Here is an 18,703-nt window from a genome sequence, read left to right on the forward strand (position 1 = left end):
TAGCTTTGTTAAACAAAATTCAAACAATAAATTCAGTTAGTAAATTAGTAACTATTATCTAAATGAATTTACATTTAAAATATCTGTAAAGCCCTGTAACTTTTTGAAAAAATTAAATCCACAATTAAAAATATTCACACACATGCACACACTAAAAAATTCCAGATCCAGATGGCTTCACTAGAGAATTATACCAAACATTTAAGGAAAGAAATAATACTAATCTTAAACAAATTCTTCCAGAGAATAGGAAAAAAGATAATTAACAACTTTTCTTCACTGTGGATGAAAGTACATTAAAGTGCTACCTGCATCACCTATTTTTAAATTTTGTTTTCATATATTTGTAAGATCTTTTCTGAGGGCATAATCTTTCCTGCTATCCTAAACTGAGATAGGTAATAATGAGTAATTCTAGACTAGGTCATAGTTCTGGCTCTGCCATTTACCTAACCACTTGACCTTTGTTAAATATTAATAGCCCTGAAATTCTATTTCCTGATCTATAAAATGGAAATAATACCTAATTTGCCTCTTTCTTATGAATCCTGTCAGGATAAAATCAGAACATGAACAACAGATAAAATTTATCAAGCTCTTACCAAACCTTGTAATAATTTTTTTTTTTTTACTATTGAAGTACAGTTGATTTACATTGTTGTGTTTAATTTCTGCTGTACAGCAAAGTGACTCAGTTATACATATATATTCTTTTTCATATTCTTTTCCAATGTGGTTTATCACAGGATATTGAATATAGTTCTCTGTGCTATACAGTAGGACCTTGTTGTTTATCCATCCAATATATAATAATTTACATCTGCTAACCCCAAACTCCCAGTCCTTCCTTCCCCAACCCAGCCTCTCCCTTGGCAACCACAAATCTGTTCTCTCTGTCTGTAGTCTGTTTCTGTTTCATAGATATGTTCATTTGTGTCATATTTTAGATTCCACATATAAGTGATATCATATGGTATGTCTTTCTCTTTCTGACTTACTTCGCTTAGTATGATCATCTCTAGGTCCATCCATGTTGCTGCAAATGGCATTATTTCATTCTTTTTAATGGCTGAGTAATATTCCATTGTGTACATATACCACATCTTCTTTATCCATTCATCTGTTGATGGACATTTAGGCTGTTTCCATGTCTTGGCTATTGTAAATAGTGCTGCTATGAACACTGGGGTGCATGTATCTTTTCGAATTACAGTTTTGTCTGGGTATATGCCCAGGAGTGGTATTGCTGGATCATATGGCAACTCTATTTTTAGTTTTTTGAGGAACCTCCATACTGTTTTCCATAGTAGCTGCACCAATTTACATTCCCACCAACAGTGTAGGAGGGTTCCTTTTTCTGCACACACTCTCCAGCATTTATTATTTGTAGATTTGATGATGGTCATTCTGACTGGTGTGAGGTGATACCTCACTGTAGCTTTTTTTTTTTCTCACTGTAGTTTTGATTTTCATTTTTCTAATAATTAGCGATGTGGAACATTTTTTCATGTTCCTGTTGGCCATCTTTATGTCTTCTTTGTAGAAATGTCTATTTAGGTCTTCTGCCCACTTTTTTGAGTGGGTTTTTTTGTCATTGAATTGTAGGAGCTCTTTGTATATTTTGGAAATTAAGCCCTTGTCAGTCGCATCACTTGTAAATATTTTTCTCCCAGTCCATAGGATGCCTTTTCATTTTGTTTATGGTTTCCTTTGCTGCGCAAAACCTTATAAGTTTGATTATAAATCATACCAATGGTTTCTTAGGTCAGTCTCCCAAGGCAATAGAAATAAAAGCAAAAATAAACAAATGGAACCCCAAACTTCATAATGATTTTATAGATGAGGAAAACTGAAATGATTTGCCTAAAATTTCATACCTAGTAAGTAGCAGAACTGGGATTGGAACCCATTCTGCTGTGCTCTCTATTTTGTTCCATTGATATATTTGTTTACCCTTTTGTCAATAATACACTGTCTCGATTATGATATTTTACAGTAAGTTTTGAAATGAGGTACTGTCAATCAGTTCTCTGACTTTAATCTCCTTTAATATCATGTCGCTGTTCTGGGTATTTTGCCTTTCCGTATAAACTTTACAATCAGTTTGTCAATATGCACAAAATAACTTGCTGGGATTTTGCTTGGAATTGTACTAAGTATATAAATCAAGTTGAGAAGAGCTGACATCTTTATACTGAGTCTTCCTATCCATGTATAATAAAATATCTCTATTTATTTAGATTTTCTTTGATTTCTTTGATTTTTTTAAATCAGAGTTTTGTAGTTTTCCTCACATAGATCTCGTACATATTTTGTTAGATTCATACCTAAGTATTTCTTTCTTTTCTTTTTTTGGTGCTAATGTATAAGGCTACAATAATCGCGACAGTGTGGGTTTTCGTCAAAGAATAGAAAAATACATCAGAGGAATACACAGCCCCAAAATTGAACCACACAGTCAACTGATCTTTGACAAAGGAGCAAAGGCAATTCAACGGAAAAAGGACAGTCTTTTCAAGCAACGGTGCTGATAAACAAGTGGATGGATATCCTCATGCTAAAGGGGGAAAAAAAAAAAGAATCTGGACACAGACCTAAAACTTTTTTCAAAAATTAACTCAGGGGGGACTTCCCTGGTGGTGCAGTGGTTAAGGATCTGCCTGCCAATGCAGGGGACACGGGTTTGATCCCTGGTCTGGGAAGATCCAACATGCCTCGGAGCAACTAAGCCCATGTGCCACAACTACTGAGCCCGCGTGTCACAACTACTGAAGCCCGCGTGCCTAAAGCCCGTGCTCCTCAACAATGGAAGCCACCACAACGAGAAGCCCGCGCAGAGTAGCCCCTGCTCGCCGCAACTAGAGAAAGCCCGTGCGCAGCAAAGAAGACCCAACGCAGCCCAAAAATAAATAAATAAAATAAGTTTATAAAAATAAAGGGAAATAGTTTCCCAACTAGTGGTTGTGATACAGAATGTCTGATTTTTAGTAACCTATTCTTAATTATTCCATGCTCTTAAGAAGGCATTTTGTTCCATCTTATCCAGATTTTTTAGTTTTCTTTAGTGGAAGTTCTGAGCCTAATAAAATAATCTGTCTACTCCACACGGAGAAAATTCTATAGCTATTTAACTACCTGCATTTTCTTACAAATTGAGTGATCTGAGGACAGAGTTTTTGAGTGACTCATATTTCTATCCCTAATACTAAAGAGCACATCATATTAAGTCCCTTGCTCTGATTCCACGATTACAGAGCAACCTTCTGTTTACTGTCTGTATACCCATATAGACGGCCGGAGGGAGATAAGTCGCTGACTAGTCAACATGAATCTTCTTAACGCTCTGGAAATAGTATTTTTCTTTGTAAATGATTAAATTGGCATTATGATTTATATATTAGTTTCTTGTGAACTTGGCTAGCATCAATCGGTCCCTCAAGGTGATGATCAGCTCTGGATGCCTGAAAACCAAGAATCAGGATCTGCAAAGCTAGGGACCAGACTGTGGAGCACAGTGACCCTCTGTCATACTACTTCATAAATTTGTTTGAGTAATCTGCATCCCTTCCATTACATTTTCAAGTTTCACGGTAGCAAATACACTGTATATAAAATGTTATATTCTGTTCCCACTTAACATAGCATCATAAGCATATCTGTATTACGAAGGTCTTCATAATCATAATTTTAATGGTTATGTAATAATACATTAAGTTGATGAAGTAAAACTGACCAGGTTCCACTCAAGAATATTTAGCTTGCTTCCAAATGTTTCACTATTATAAAGAGTGAAATATAAGCAGTTGTAGTGGATATTCACAGGATTGTATGCTAAACACAACCCCACCCTTTTCCTCCACCTACTGGCTATTATCTTGAAAACTACACATTCTCTCAAGCACTATACTGAATACCAGCAATTGATATGTTCTTACGTGAATTTGACACCACAACTGACTCGTCTAGAGATGGACACCAGAACCAAGAGAAAGTAATAAGCCTTTTCCCTGGGACTTTTTTTTTGTTTTAACTTGGGACCTAAACAACAATCAGGCATTTCCTCTTCAGGGACTAAAGCTGTGAGATATAATAGCTGTTGGAGATCAGGTGTTCTGATGTGTAGAAAAAGCCAATCAACAGTGAGAGAAAATGGAAGCCTACATGTAGAGAGCTACAAATAGAGAGAAATCAAAATAAGAGATGGAGTAGTCTGATACCATGAGTTACTAGTTCCACCTGCTCCAGATGCAAGCTCAGCTGCAAACCTGTTCTTCCTACTGCTTGCTATTCAACCTGCCTTGGATTCCATGAGCCAATAAACCCCTTTTGCTCAAATTAGTTTCAGTTGGATTTCTGTTATTTGCAACTAAAACTCTTAACTGATAAAAAGAGTAATTATATTAATTACTTCAACTGAAGTATGGTCTCAAACCTGAGTTCAAGTTCCAGATCTAATGACCAGGGGAAAGTCACAGCCTCTAAGACTCAGTTGTCTATTATTATTATTTTCACTTATATGTGGGATCTTTTTTTTTCTTAACATCTTTATTGGAGTATAACTGCTTTACAGTGGTGTGTTAGTTTCTGCTTTATAACAAAGTGAATCAGCTATACGTACACATATATCCCCATATCTCCTCCCTCTTGTGTCTCCCTCCCACCCTCCCTATCCCACCCCGCTACGTGGTCACAAAGCACCAAGCTGATCTCCCTGTGCTATGTGGCTGCTTCCCACTAGCTATCTATTTTACATTTGGTAGTGTATTTTTTAAAATGATATTTAGACTGCACAACACAATGATTTGACATACCTGTGCACTGTGAAAAGATTCTCCCCGTCAAGTTAATTAACTCATTCATCACTCCACATATTCACCTTTTTTGGGGGATGAGGGGGGACTTAGAACATTGAAGTTCTACTCTCTCAGCAAATTTCAATTATACAACAGAGTATTATCAACTATAGTCACTATGTTATACATTAGATCCTCAGACCTTATTTATTTTATAGTTCAAAGTTTGTACCCTTGTACCAACCTTTCCCTATTTCCCCCACTCCCTGGCAACCATTTTTCTACTGCTTCTGAGTTTGACTTTTTCTTTTTAGATTCCACATATAAGTGATACCATGTAGTATTTGTCTTTGTCTTATTATACTTAGCATAGTGCCCTCCAGGCTCATCCATGTTGTCAGAAATAACAGGATTCCCTTCTTTTTTAAGGTTGAGTAATATTCCACTATGTGTATATGTGTGTGTGTGTGTATACACATATCACATTTTCTTGATTCATTCATCCGCTGATGGATACTTAAGATAGTCTCCATACCTTGGCTATTGTGAATGCTGCAATGAACATTAGAGTACAGATATGTCTTCAAGATAATGGTTCCGTTTCCTTCGGATATATACTCAGAAGTGGGATTGCTGGAATATATGGTAGCCCTATTCTTTTTTTTTTTTTAATATTGGAGTATAGTTGATTAACAATGTTGTGTTAGCTTCACGTGAATAGTAAAGTGATTCGGTTATACATATACATGTGTCTATTTCTTTCAAATTCTTTCCCCATCTAGGTTATTACAGAATATTGTGCAGTTCCCTATGCTATACAGTAGGTCCTTGTTGGTTATCTATTTTAAATACAGCGGTGTGTACATGTCAATCCCAAACTCCCAATCTATCTCTCCCCTCCACCCTTCACCCCTGGTAAAGGAAAATATGGTAGCTCTATTTTTAATTTCTTGAGGAACCTCCACACAGTTTTCCATCGTGGCTGTACCAGTTTATGTTCCCACCAACAGTGTATAAGGCTTCTCTTTTCTCCACACTCACAACAGCATTTATCATCTTGTCTTTTTGATAAAAGTCATCCTAACAGGTATGAGGTTATATCTCATTGCGGTTTTGATTTGCATTTCCATGATGACTGGTGATGTTGAGCACCTTTTATGTACCAGTTGGCCACTTGTATGTCTTCTTTGGAAAAATGTCTATTCAGGTCCTTTGTCTATTTTATTTTTTTTAATAATCTATCTATCTATCTATCTATCTATGGCTGCGTTGGGTCTTCGTTGCTGTGCGGGCTTTCTCTAGTTGCGGTGAGTGGGGGCTACTCTTCGTTGCGGTGAGCAGGCTTCTCTTGTTGCAGAGCTCAGGCTCTAGGTGCGTGGGCTTTAGTAGTTGCGGCACGTGGGCTCAGTAGTGGTTCGCGGGCTCTAGAGAGCAGGCTCAGTAGTTGTGGCGCACAGGCTTAACTGTTCTGCCCTCTGCCCATTTTTTAATTGAGTTGGTTTTTTTGCTATTGAGTTGTAAGAGTTTCTTGTATATTTTGGATAGTAACCCTATATCAGGTATGTGGTTTGCAAATATTTTCTCCCATTCTTTAAGTTTCCTTTTAATTTTGTCAATGGTTTCCTTTGCTGAGCAAAAGCTTTTTAGTTTGATGCAGTCTCACCTGTTTATTTTTGCTTTTGTTGCCTTTGCTTTTGGTATTAAATTTTAAAAATCACTGCCAAGACCAATGTCAAGGAGCTCACGTGCTATGTTTTCTTCTAGGAGTTTTATGGTTTCAGGTCTTCTGTTAAAGTCTTTGATCCATTTTAATTTTTATATATGGTATAAGTTGGGGTTGAGTTTCATTCTTTTGCATATGGCTATCCAGTTTGCCCAACACCATTTACTGAAGAGACTATCCTTTCCCCACTGTATAGTCTTTGCTCCTTTGTCAAAAACTAACTGACCGGGCTTCCCTGGTGGTGCAGTGGTTGAGAGTCCGCCTGCCGATGCAGGGGACGCGGGTTCGTGCCCTAGTCCGGGAAGATCTCACATGCCGCAGAGCGGCTGGGCCCATGAGCCATGGCCGCTGAGCCTGCGCATCCGGAGCCTGTGCTCCACAACGGGAGAGGCCACAACAGAGAGAGGCCCGCATACCGCAAAAAAACAAAACAAAACAAAACAAAACTAACTGACCATACATGCATGGGTTTATTTCTGGGCTCACAGTGATCTATGTGCCTATTTTTATGCCAATACCACACTGTTTTGACATAACTTTATAATATAGCTTGAAATCAGGAAGTTTTCTTTGTTCATCTTTGTTCATCTTTCTCAAGACTGCTTTAGCTATTGGGGGTCCTTTGTGGTTCCACATAAATTTTAGGATTGTTTTTTCTATTTCTGTAGAAAATGCCGCTGCAATTTTTTTCTTTTTCTTTTTTGCCATTGCAATTTTGATAGGGACTGCACTGAATCTGTAGATCACTTTGGGTAGTGTGGACATTTAAACAATATTAATTCTTCCAATCAATGAGCACAGGGTATCTTTCCATATATTTGTGTCTTCTTTGATTTCTTTCATCAATGTCTTATAGTTTTCAATGTGTAGATCTTTGACTTTCTTGGTTAAATTTATTCATAAGCATTTTATTGTTTTTGATGCTACCGTAATGGGACTTTTAAAAAATTTATCTTTTTGATATTTCGTTGTTAATGTATAGAAATGCAGTAGATTTTGGCTCTCTTGTTCTAAATTTATTTATTTATTTATTTATTTGGCTGCATCGGGTCTTACTTGCGGCACGCAGGATCTTCGTTGAGGCATGTGGGATCTTTCGTTGTGTTGCATGGGCTTCTCTAGTTGTGGCACGCAGGCTCCAGAGCATGTGGACTCAGTAGTTGCAGCACGTGGGCTCTCTAGTTGTGGCATGTGGGCTCTAGAGCGCACGGACTCAGTAGTTGCAGTGCACGGGCTCAGGTGCCCCACGGTATGTGGGATCTTAGTTCCCCGACCAGGGATCAAACCTGCGTCCCCTGCACTGGAAGGCGGATTCTTAACCACTGGACCACCAGGGAAGTCCCAAAATGTAATAGATTTTGTATATTGATTTTGTATCCTGCAACTCTACTAAATTCATTTATTACTTCTAACAGTTTTTCATGCAGTCTTTAGGGTTTTCTATATATAATAGCATGTCACCTGCAAATAGAGACAATTTTACTCCTTCCATTCCAATTCAGATGCCTTTTCTTTCTTTTTCCTGCCTAACTGTTCTGGCTAGGACTTCCAGCACTATTTGAATAAAAGTGTTGAGAGGAGGCTTCTTGTCTTGCTCCTGATCTCAGAGGAAAAGCTTTCAGCTTTTCACCACTGAGTATGATACTAGCTGTGGGCTTTGTCATATATGGCCTCTCTTATGTTGAGGTACATTCAGTTACCTTATTTTAAAAAATGAGATAAAATGACCTATACATTCTAGATGTGCCTGGCACAGAAGCCATTAAAAAAAGTAGTAGCTCTTCAATAAATATTAATATAAATAAACAGCTAGAACATTTCACACAACTATGCTAAGTGAATTTCTCTGCATCAAGCACCTACTGTTTTATTTGGGGGAGCTAGAGAGGGAAAGTGGCATATAGAATTTTTTCCTTCAGATAAATTTCAGAAAGAGAACTACCAGGTCAAAGGACAGGAAAAGAAACATGTTTCTGACTCTTGGTATTTACTACCAAACTGGCATATAAATGCATTACTATCACCAGATTTCTCTCCTATGCCCTCTCTAGCATTAGGCATTACAATTTTTAAAAACCTTTTATGTGTTTAAAAAAATAACTTTCTGCTGTTTTATTTACATGTGATGACTATCAAGATTGGCTTAATAATAATGTTCTATTTTTCTATAGCCCCCATTCTCTTCTGAAATTCACTGCCCCCACAGACAATTTTTTAAAAATCAAAAACATAAAAAGTCATTTATCTATTTATTGAGCAATTATTATGTTCAAGGTTTTATAGATACATGGATTAATTAATAAGTCAGTTACTTTGCTTAAGTAGTTCACAATATACTCGGGGATATCCCAAAATTACAACAATAACAGCTAACATGTATTGAGTATTATATATCTGATATACATTTCTTACAACATAACTTTTTTTGTTTTTTTTTTTTTTGTTTTGCGGTACGCGGGCCTCTCACTGCTGTGGCCTCTCCCGTTGCGGAGCACAGGCTCCAGACGCGCAGGCTCAGCGGCCATGGCTCCCGGGCCCAGCCGCTCCGCGGCACGTGGGATCTTCCCAGACCGGGGCACGAACCCGCGTCCCCTGCATCGGCAGGCAGACTCTCAACCACTGTGCCACCAGGGAAGCCCACAACATAACTTTTGAGGCAGGTACTATATTATACTGAGGAAACTGAAGCACAAGGAGATTAAAAAACATGTTCACAGAAAGTGGCAAAGCTAGGATTTGCAAATAGGCAGTCTGATTTCAGAGCCTGGGCTTTTAATCAGTACACTATACTACTACAAACTAACATGTGCTGAAAGTCTATCATTCATTAAGTCATCCATTCATTGACTCGTAAATGTGTTCAACAAATATTTACTGTATCCTAAGTGCCAAACATTGTTCAAGTGAATAATAATTTTAATAATAACAATAAAGACCTGGTCCTCATGAAGGTTTTATAGGGGTGTGGGGCAGATTACACTGTATTTCTTTTTTGCCGATTAGGTAGTAATAACTGCCATAAAACAATAAGATAGGTTAGGGCTTCCCTGGTGGCGCAGTGGTTAAGAATCCGCCTGCCAATGCAGGGGACACAGGTTCGACCCCTGCTCTGGGAAGATCCCACATGCCGTGGAGCAACTAAGCCTGTTCGCCACAACTACTGAGCCTGCGCTCTAGAGCCTGCGAGCCACAACTACTGAAGCCCATGCACCTAGAGCCCGTGCTCTTCAACAAGAGAAGCCACCCAATGAGAAGCACGGACACTGCAATGAAGAGTAGCCCCCACTCACCGCTTAGCCCGCGCACAGCGACAGAGACCCAACGCAGACAAAAAATAAAAATAAATAAATTTATTTTAAAAAATAAGATAGGTTATGGGGATAGAAAATGTGTGTGTGTGGTGGGAGGTAGTTAGCCATATTAGATAGGTTTGTCAAAGAAGACCTCTTTGAAAAGGTGACAAGTAAGCGTAAAACAGAAGTGAAAGAAAAAGTCATGTAGACAGCTGAAAGAGCCTTCCAGGCAAGGAAAAATCAAGTACAAAGGAAAAAGCAGAAGTTTGCTTCATGTTTGATGAACAGCAAGGAGACCACTGTGCCTGGAGCAGAGAGAACAGTAGGAGATGAGGTCAGAAAGATACTGGGAGATCAGATCTTATAGTATTTGCAAGCCATGATGAGGTCTTTGGATTTTATTCTGAGACATGAGAAACCAAGAAAGGGTTCTGAATCAAGAAGCATTATGATCTGACTTAAACTTTTTTTAAACAATCACTCTAGCTGCTGTATGAAAAATTATATGTAAAAGTACAAGCAGGGAGACCAGTTAGTAGGCTAGTCGACTTTCCAGGCAAAAGATAATGTTGGCTAGGGCAGGGGTGGTAGCAGCTATGGGAATGAGGTCAATGTGGAAAATATTTAGACGGAAGACCTAATGGGAACTGCTAATGGATTAGGTGTGCGGTATGAGAGAAAAGAGCTCTCAAAGCTTTTCGGTCTAAACAACTAAAAGAATTGGAAATGCACTTACTGAGACAGGAAAGACTCAGGAATAATAGAAAGCTTTGAGAAGAAATCAAGAGGATTTTTAGGACATGTTAACGTTAAGGTTTCTGTACAAGTAGGTATCTAGTAGGCAGTTAGATGGGTGTGGAGTTCAAGGGAGAGGTCCAGGCTGGAAATGTAGACATGAGTGCCCTTGGCATATTAGTGATATTTGAAACCACTGGACCAGAGGAGATCACCCTGACTGTGGCAGGATACAAAAGAATACTAATAAGCTCTGGGAAACTCCCAGTGTTTAGAGATTGGGGAGATGAAGATGAAACAGCAAAGGAAGCAGAAAAGTGATAGCCAATAAGGTTGGAGAAGGACCTAGAGAATGTGGTGGCCAGGAAGCCAAGTGGAAAAGGAATGTCCAGAAGGAAGCAAAGTAATCAAATGAAGTTGAAGAGACAAATAAAATTAAGATTTGGGAACTGACTACTGGGTTTAACAAATTCTTTGTTGACTTTTATAAAAGCAATTCCAGTGAAGTTCTAGGGACAAAAACCTGACTGCAGTAAGTTCAAAAACAATACCCTGAGGGGACTTCCCTGGTGGTCCTGTGGTTAAGACTCGACACTTCCACTGCACGGGATGGGGGTTCGATCCCTGGTTGGACGGGGAACTAAGATCCCACATGCCTTGAATCTGATCAAGTTTTTTGGTCCTAGCAGTTTACTGTAAATTTAGAGAAACACGTTAAATTACACCATGAAGATGGAATGAAAATCCAGACTGTGAGAAAGTCTAAAAGGACAAACAATCCATAAATTGTAGGGGGAAAGAGGGTAGAAAACTTACAAATTAAGAGGCACTTAAAAGACATATCAATCATTCACAATGTGGGAAACTTATCTGGATCCTGACTCAAAAATGAAATAAATTTTAAAAAGGCAAATTGTTAAAAAAAAAAAAAGAATAATATCTGAGACAAGTTGAAATTTGAATACTGACTGAATATTTAATATAAAGGGTTATACTATTATTTTATGCTGTGATAATGGTACTGTGGCTTATTTAAAGAGTCCATAACTCTCTTTTTTTTTTTTGGCTTTGCCTTGCAAGGTTCCCCAACCAGGGATTGAACCTGCTCCCCCTGCAGAGAAAGCATGGAGTCTTAACCACTGGACCACCAGGGAACTCCCCTATATCTCTTATAGATGTACTTAGTAGATATTTATAAATAAAATATTATTATGTCTAGAATGTGCTTCAAAAAATACAGGGGAGGGCTTCCCTGGTAGCGCAGTGGTTGAGAGTCCGCCTGCCGATGCACGGGACACAGGTTCGTGCCCCGGTCCGGGAAGATCCCACATGCCGTGGAGCGGCTGGGCCCGTGAGCCATTGCTGCTGAGCCTGCACGTCTGGAGCCTGTGCTCCGCAACGGGAGAGGCCACAACAGTGAGAGGCCCGTGTACTGCAAAAAAAAAAAAAAAAAAAAAAAAATACAAGGGAGGGGAAAGTAGAACGGACATGACTGGACATGGGCGATGGGTACATGGGAGTTTATTATACAGTTCTGCATATACATCCTCAATTTTTTATAATAAAATGTCTTAAAAATTAGGAAGAGAGGAATGTCATTTCCTTTGCATACTGAATCTCTTCACTATACCGTTATACAGATAAGGAAGCTAAGATTAAGGAAGATTAAAAGCACTGCCCAAAGTCACAATTAATTTTTTTTAATAGACTTTATTTTTTAGAGCAGTTGTGGGTTCACAGTAAAACTGAGAAGATAGAGATTGCCCATATGCCTCCTGCCCCCACATATGCACAGCCTCCCCGAATATCAACATCCCCACACCAGAGTGGTAACATTTGTTACAATCGATGAACCTACAATGACACATTATTACCATGTTAATTTGAGAGCCAGGATTTGTTTCCAAAACCCATGCTTTCTACACTATATTACACTGATGATTTTTTTCTCCATTACTGTTATTTTCCCTGATGCTTTTTATACAAACTGGTAAAAACCAAAATTCTGTTTCATGAATAAGCAATGTAACAGAACTCTACTGTAATTGACTATAAAATCATCGAATTTAAGTATACAAAATATTTTAATGTAAATTATTGGAAGAAATAATTCTGTCAATACAACAAATTATACTTCCAGAGAGGCATATTTTAGTTATTTAACAAATACATATATTGCCCACTAGAGTTGAAAATGTAATTACACAGAAATAAAAAGCACTATCTGGCATTTCTACCTCAAACTTTTCTTTTAGTAGCTATAGCAAGTACTGACTAATAACAACTAACCATGTTAAACTTCAAACAAAAAATCATACATTTTCGGGCTTCCCTGGTGGTGCAGTGGTTGAGAGTCCGCCTGCCGATGCAGGGAACACGGGTTCGTGCCCCGGTCCGGGAAGATCCCACATGCCGCGGAGCGGCTGGGCCCGTGAGCCATGGCCGCTGAGCCTGCGCGTCCGGAGCCTGTGCTCCGCAACGGGAGAGGCCGCAGAGGTGAGAGGCCCGCGTGAGCAAAAAAACAAAAAAAAACATACATTTTCAAAGCATATGTGTGTGTTGTTCACTGACCTAACAATCTAACATGTACTAGTGAGTCCAAAGCTAAATTATAGTCTATAGTAAATGTGATTGATGAAAATAAGCAATGAATAAATAAGAATCAACTATAGCACTACTATAGCCTATTACCAAATTATGGATTTTCACTGGGAACTTTTGCTTTGATATTCATGGGATACCTCGTTTCAACCATTCTACTTCTAGAAATTTATCCTAAAGCAATCACTGGATCACTATACAAAGATGTATGTATTAGGATAATTACCAAAGTTTTAGTTATAATTTTATAAAAAACTGGAAAGAAATCTAATCCACCATCAATGACACTAATTAATAATATAAAATTAAATGCGGGAATTCCCTGGCAGTCCAGTGGTTAGAACTTCGTGCTTTCACTGCCAAGGGCCTGGGTTCAATCCCTGCTCTGGGGAACTAAGATCCCACAAGCCATGCAGTGTAGCAAAAAAAAAAAAAAAATTTAAATGCTATGTACTCAGTAAAAATTATTATATTGCTATATTGCTATATAGATCTAAGTAATGATAAGGAAAAATATCCATGATACAATACTGAGTAGGAAAAGCAGGTTAAAAACAATTAATATGATGACAGATGGATGAACATTTGAGAAGATATACAAGAAAAAATAAGCAATGGTTTTATCTGGAGAATGGGATCATATTATTGTCATTTCTATTTTAGACTTTCCTATACTGTTTGCTTTTTTAAAAATAATAAACGTGCATTTTTACAACCAGGAAAAAATTTTTATTTTTGTTTTGAAAAAATAAATGTGTTGACCTCAAAATTTGACATAATTAAATGCCTCCGTTTACTAGTTAAGTCCACAAGGCTAACTAGTAAACATGAGCATGAGATTTCAGTAACTTCTTATCTACTAAGTCTACGTATTCATTCAATGAACCTGTACAAACACAATGCACTTATATCAGATTACATTTATTATATTCACTGTAGCTAAATAATCACTCTAGAACATTCAGACTGTTGGGGGTTAGATTTCTCAGATGCACTATGGGGAACCATTATTTCAAAGCCATTTTTCCCCCTGGAAAAAAGTAGCCCAAGCACTATGGAAATGCCTTGAGATTTATTTTATAATTAAAGTTTGGGTAGCTTTTGAAAAACTTTGATCACCCAAGCAAAAATTTAGAAAAATTTTGAGTAATTTTAGAGAATGCCACTTTTACGTTAAATACACAGATAGAGAGCAAGTCCTAATTTAGAAGCTATAAGTTTCTTCAAACAAACAAAAAAAAGGACTTCACTGCTAAGATATAAGTCTATTTTGCAATCTATTGTTCAACATTTTTTAAAATTCAGAGATATATTAATGAACTTCTGTTGTTAGATTTAGAAATCAGTTAAAATATCAAATATTGGTAATGACTCAAAAATTGTATTATGTAAGCCTACAACCAAGAACACTTTCGTGCAAAAATGAAGAATATAAAAATATCCCATGACTATATCCTACAGATACCTTCTGATTTCTCAAGAACCTGATAATTTAGAAACAACGGAGGAATAACTGGCTGATTTAAAACAAAGAATTCTTCCAGATTATTTCATTAAACTAACATTCCAAACTAATGTACATAATTTATTGCAACCAAACCACAGAGAGCCCCCATTTAAGATATAAGAGAAAGCATCAGTTGTGTAACAAGATTTTGCTAAATCTCAGTAGTCTTTTTTTTTTTTTTTAAAGCAATGGGTAGCCAAAGAAAATCATTAATATTAAAAACACAGATAATGGCAGAAAACTATAGAAACTCCAAATACAGAAAGGCTGTTCATGTATCCTAACAGCATAACCACTATGGTTGAAAAACCACACAATATTCTTTCTCACATCTGTTTTGTTAATGAGCCAAGAATGAGGGTCTATTGAGTATCCTAGACAACTGAATTAGAAGCAGGAATGTCTCGTGAATGCTGTTCATCACAACAAACCGAGACTAAACACGTTTGGAAAGAATACTATTCTTAAATAAATTATCTTTTTAGCTTTACCTTCCTGAAAACAGATCACTTGCCTTTTCCCCCCATCCATTAAAACAAAACAAAACAAAACCACACGTCAATTACTTAAGATCCTAGTTTTAAGTATTATAAGAGGAAAAAAAATTTTTAGATTAACGAAATATAATATTTAATTCATCTTTCAGGTAGACCCTCAATTATTTTAAGACTATGGAAACCAGTGTGAAAAAAGATGGTTGTGATATAAAGCAATGTAGTATTCAATTAGAATCTAACAGTTTATGACAATTTGGCAAGAATTCTATCTCGAGCCAGGGTTTTTCCATATACAACACAGAACTTTTCCTGGAAATGTCCCCTATACGGGGCCTCTGGACTCTTTGCATACTTTCAGACCACGCCTACAGAACCAAACAAATGCAATGTTCCCACTGGAGAATATAAATTAATTCTAAATTATCAACCTATTACATAAAATTCTCTGAAAGAGCAAACATAGCACTTAGAAACTGTTTCATTCATTTTAACCACCTTCCTAAATTACTTAATTAAAAGAAATTTTTTTAATTAATACATTTATTAGCTTGGAAATTGGTTTAAAACTTTAAAGAGTGGTTATATCAGGGTGATGAAATCAAGGATAATTTTTTAAAGTCTTCATCATGTTAGTCGAATTACGTTTAAGGGTTTCATAGATGTTCTTTTTCCCGCTTTACTTTCAAGTCTTTGTTTAGAAGAAAAAAGTTGTTTCTTGCCTCCTTTACAGTTTTCCCTCAGGGCTTTCTATCACTGTCAGAGAAGTTAAATTCTAAAACAAAAATCAAAATAATCTTGCACATTTTTATAAATCCTAATGCCAGTCAAGAGCAGTAAATACTAGGAAAAAAGTTATTATGACCACTCCAGAGCAGCACTAGCTAAAAGTTAAGCGACAACAAAGTAGAAAAACCTTTTCCATGTTTACAATTCATGCCCTCTAGACATAACAGTATTTTATCTTCTTCAAGACAAAAATCTACAAGTGAGAAAATCTATGTAACAATAAAAACATTTCCCAAGGGATTAAAGAAATAACTAAACTGAAAACCTAATGGCATTACATATTTTAGTACTTTGAATCCACAACTTTTATCCACCTCATCCAAATTTAGCTTCCACACATCCTTTGGAACTTGTTCTCAAATAACTTTTCTTGATTTTTATTATTAAAGAAACACAGAGTCCTAAAACAACAACATTCAAACAGGAATTCAGGAATATAACTAAGAAACATAGTCTATTCACTTTTGCAAGACTGTATAAGACATCTATCAAACATGTCAGATCACTTTGCATTATTATTAATTTAAGGTAATAGAAAATGTTTTTCTTCCATTGGTAGGTAAGTACAATTCCTTCTGCCCTTAACAGTAGTCTAACTTTACCTAAAAATACAGACTAGAACAGTACTGTCCTAAAAAATAGCTACTCAGGAGAACTGATATCTTAATGAACATTTCTGCTTCTTTTATTCCCACTTTATTTGAAATGAAAATATAACATATATACTCTTAGTCCAGCTGTAATCAAAGCATAAAAAAATAGGGTTTCATCAGAAGTTCCCCTAACCAAGGAGTCATAGGCACAGATGCTAAACTATTGATTATTATTATTTAAAAACCAATTGTGCCTGCCAGCTTTTTGGTTAAATCAGAGTTCACACAGTACTAAATCACTACATTACAATGTAGTGACATTGTAATGTCACTATGTGACAGGACATCCTTAAAAAAATCACTTAAAATATTACATGCAAAAGGGAAGAATAGACAAATATTAACTTTTAGTGAAGAACGATTTGCCAAGAAACAATTATATAGAATTTGTATCTCTAGTCCTCTAATGTAAATAAATTTAAGTTTTTTATGTATCCATCTAACAATTAGAATTTAAAATATTTTGCCATAAGATGATTCCTGAGAATCTCCACACAAAAGAAAAACTTAGAACAAAATTGGAGAGCCAAGATCCAACACTGACTCAATAGACTATCAGAGAAAATATGCATCTAAAAATTTTTAAACCAAAATATGTATCTGTCAAATTCTTGATTTTAGACTTAGTTGCACATTTTTCCCAACTTCGCTTTCGCTTTCACTTGCAGCATAACAATTACACGTCTCAGGAAGAATGAAAATTTTGTTTTTGATGATGACAATCTTAAGCCAAATTATACTTTATCTTCGTCATTAAATTACAGTCAATCATGTATAAACTGCACTGAAGAATAAACATTGTGTTTCACGATGTCCAAGCATATGGCTGACAAATCTAACTATACCTCCGCAGATGTGAGAACAGTTAAATAGGTATATATTTCAGCAACGGCCCATGCAAAAAGAAGTAAAACTTATCTATAGCTCAAGAATTCTTAGGAACATTTACTGAATCGTACTTGGCGAGTTGGATCCCTTGGCTAGGCAGTTTGACTTCAGAAGTTTCTAAGATGTTGTCCATGTATTTGGGAATAATTTCACATGAAAAACCCAAAAAAGAAAAGAACCTTAAAAATTTTTTGGCAATATCTTTAAAATTTTAGGATAAGTAGTAAAGTGTTTAACTTTCATGTTTGTTTTCCAGGCTCAACAACAGAACAGTTATGTAAAAATCACGTATAGCTCCCAAATCATCACATTCCCTAAAGAGTGTATTAGAAAACTGGAAAACAAAGGCAAGACAGTTTCGGAAACCCACAAATCAATGATAAACAAACGAGAGTCTAAAGCTCTTCACAATCTAGACAAATCTTTCCCTTTTTAAGGAAACGTGAAAAAAAAAAAAAGGATCATGCAAAAGAGACACGGTAAAAATTGATTAGAGAAAATTCCATATAATAAAACTTGTAATAAACCCTTCTCCCCAGCCCACCTCTACAATTCCTAAGGGCTTTTTGCATCTATTTGACAATTATACTCCTTAACGTAGTCAACAAAATCTTTAATATCATTATGTCACTGGTTTCCTTCATATAAGTTTTTCTTATCTAATATTCAGGTGCCTCCCAAATTGGCAAAATGAGATGTGAATTTCAGGGACTTGTGGTACAATTAGTAAGAAGACACCCGCCGCTTAATATTTTCGTAATTAATTTATAAAACTGTGACTGGCTGGATGAAGCATACTTCCAAATTTAACATACCAAATATGATCATTTGGAAAGCAAATCGTTATGTAACACCTACTTTATGTCCTTCAATTAATTACAGACCGTAAAAAGTGCTTTTTCTTTTTTTAAGATAAGTACTGCCCATGATGCAATTTTTTCTCAAGACTGTCATATTTTCCCAAGGAGGGAAGCAGTTTTCTTAAATTCCAAATTTCCAAGAATATGACAGCCGATTCTCTAGGGAATATAGAATGAAAACATTTATATATAGTCAGCAATTTTAAGATCTACCTCCTCACATAAGCAGTGATCCAGGCTGATATGACATTTCCAAGATCCTCAGGAACTATTATATGTACCATGCTGCCACAAACATAGATGAGAACGCGGGGATGGAAGAAATTCCATCTTGCATTTGACGTTGCACTAATACCTGTTTCAAACT

General features: G+C 36.6%; 1 protein-coding gene across 1 annotated transcript in view; it reads right to left on the minus strand.

Annotated features, from left to right (window-relative positions):
- AGO3 (argonaute RISC catalytic component 3) overlaps nucleotides 1–18,703 on the minus strand; it is a 115,205-nt gene that overhangs the window by 95,746 nt on the left and 756 nt on the right. The window lies entirely within an intron of this gene.

Source organism: Mesoplodon bidens (assembly GCF_964165515.1).
Source record: "Mesoplodon bidens genome assembly, chromosome: 2".
NCBI lineage: Eukaryota > Metazoa > Chordata > Mammalia > Artiodactyla > Ziphiidae > Mesoplodon > Mesoplodon bidens.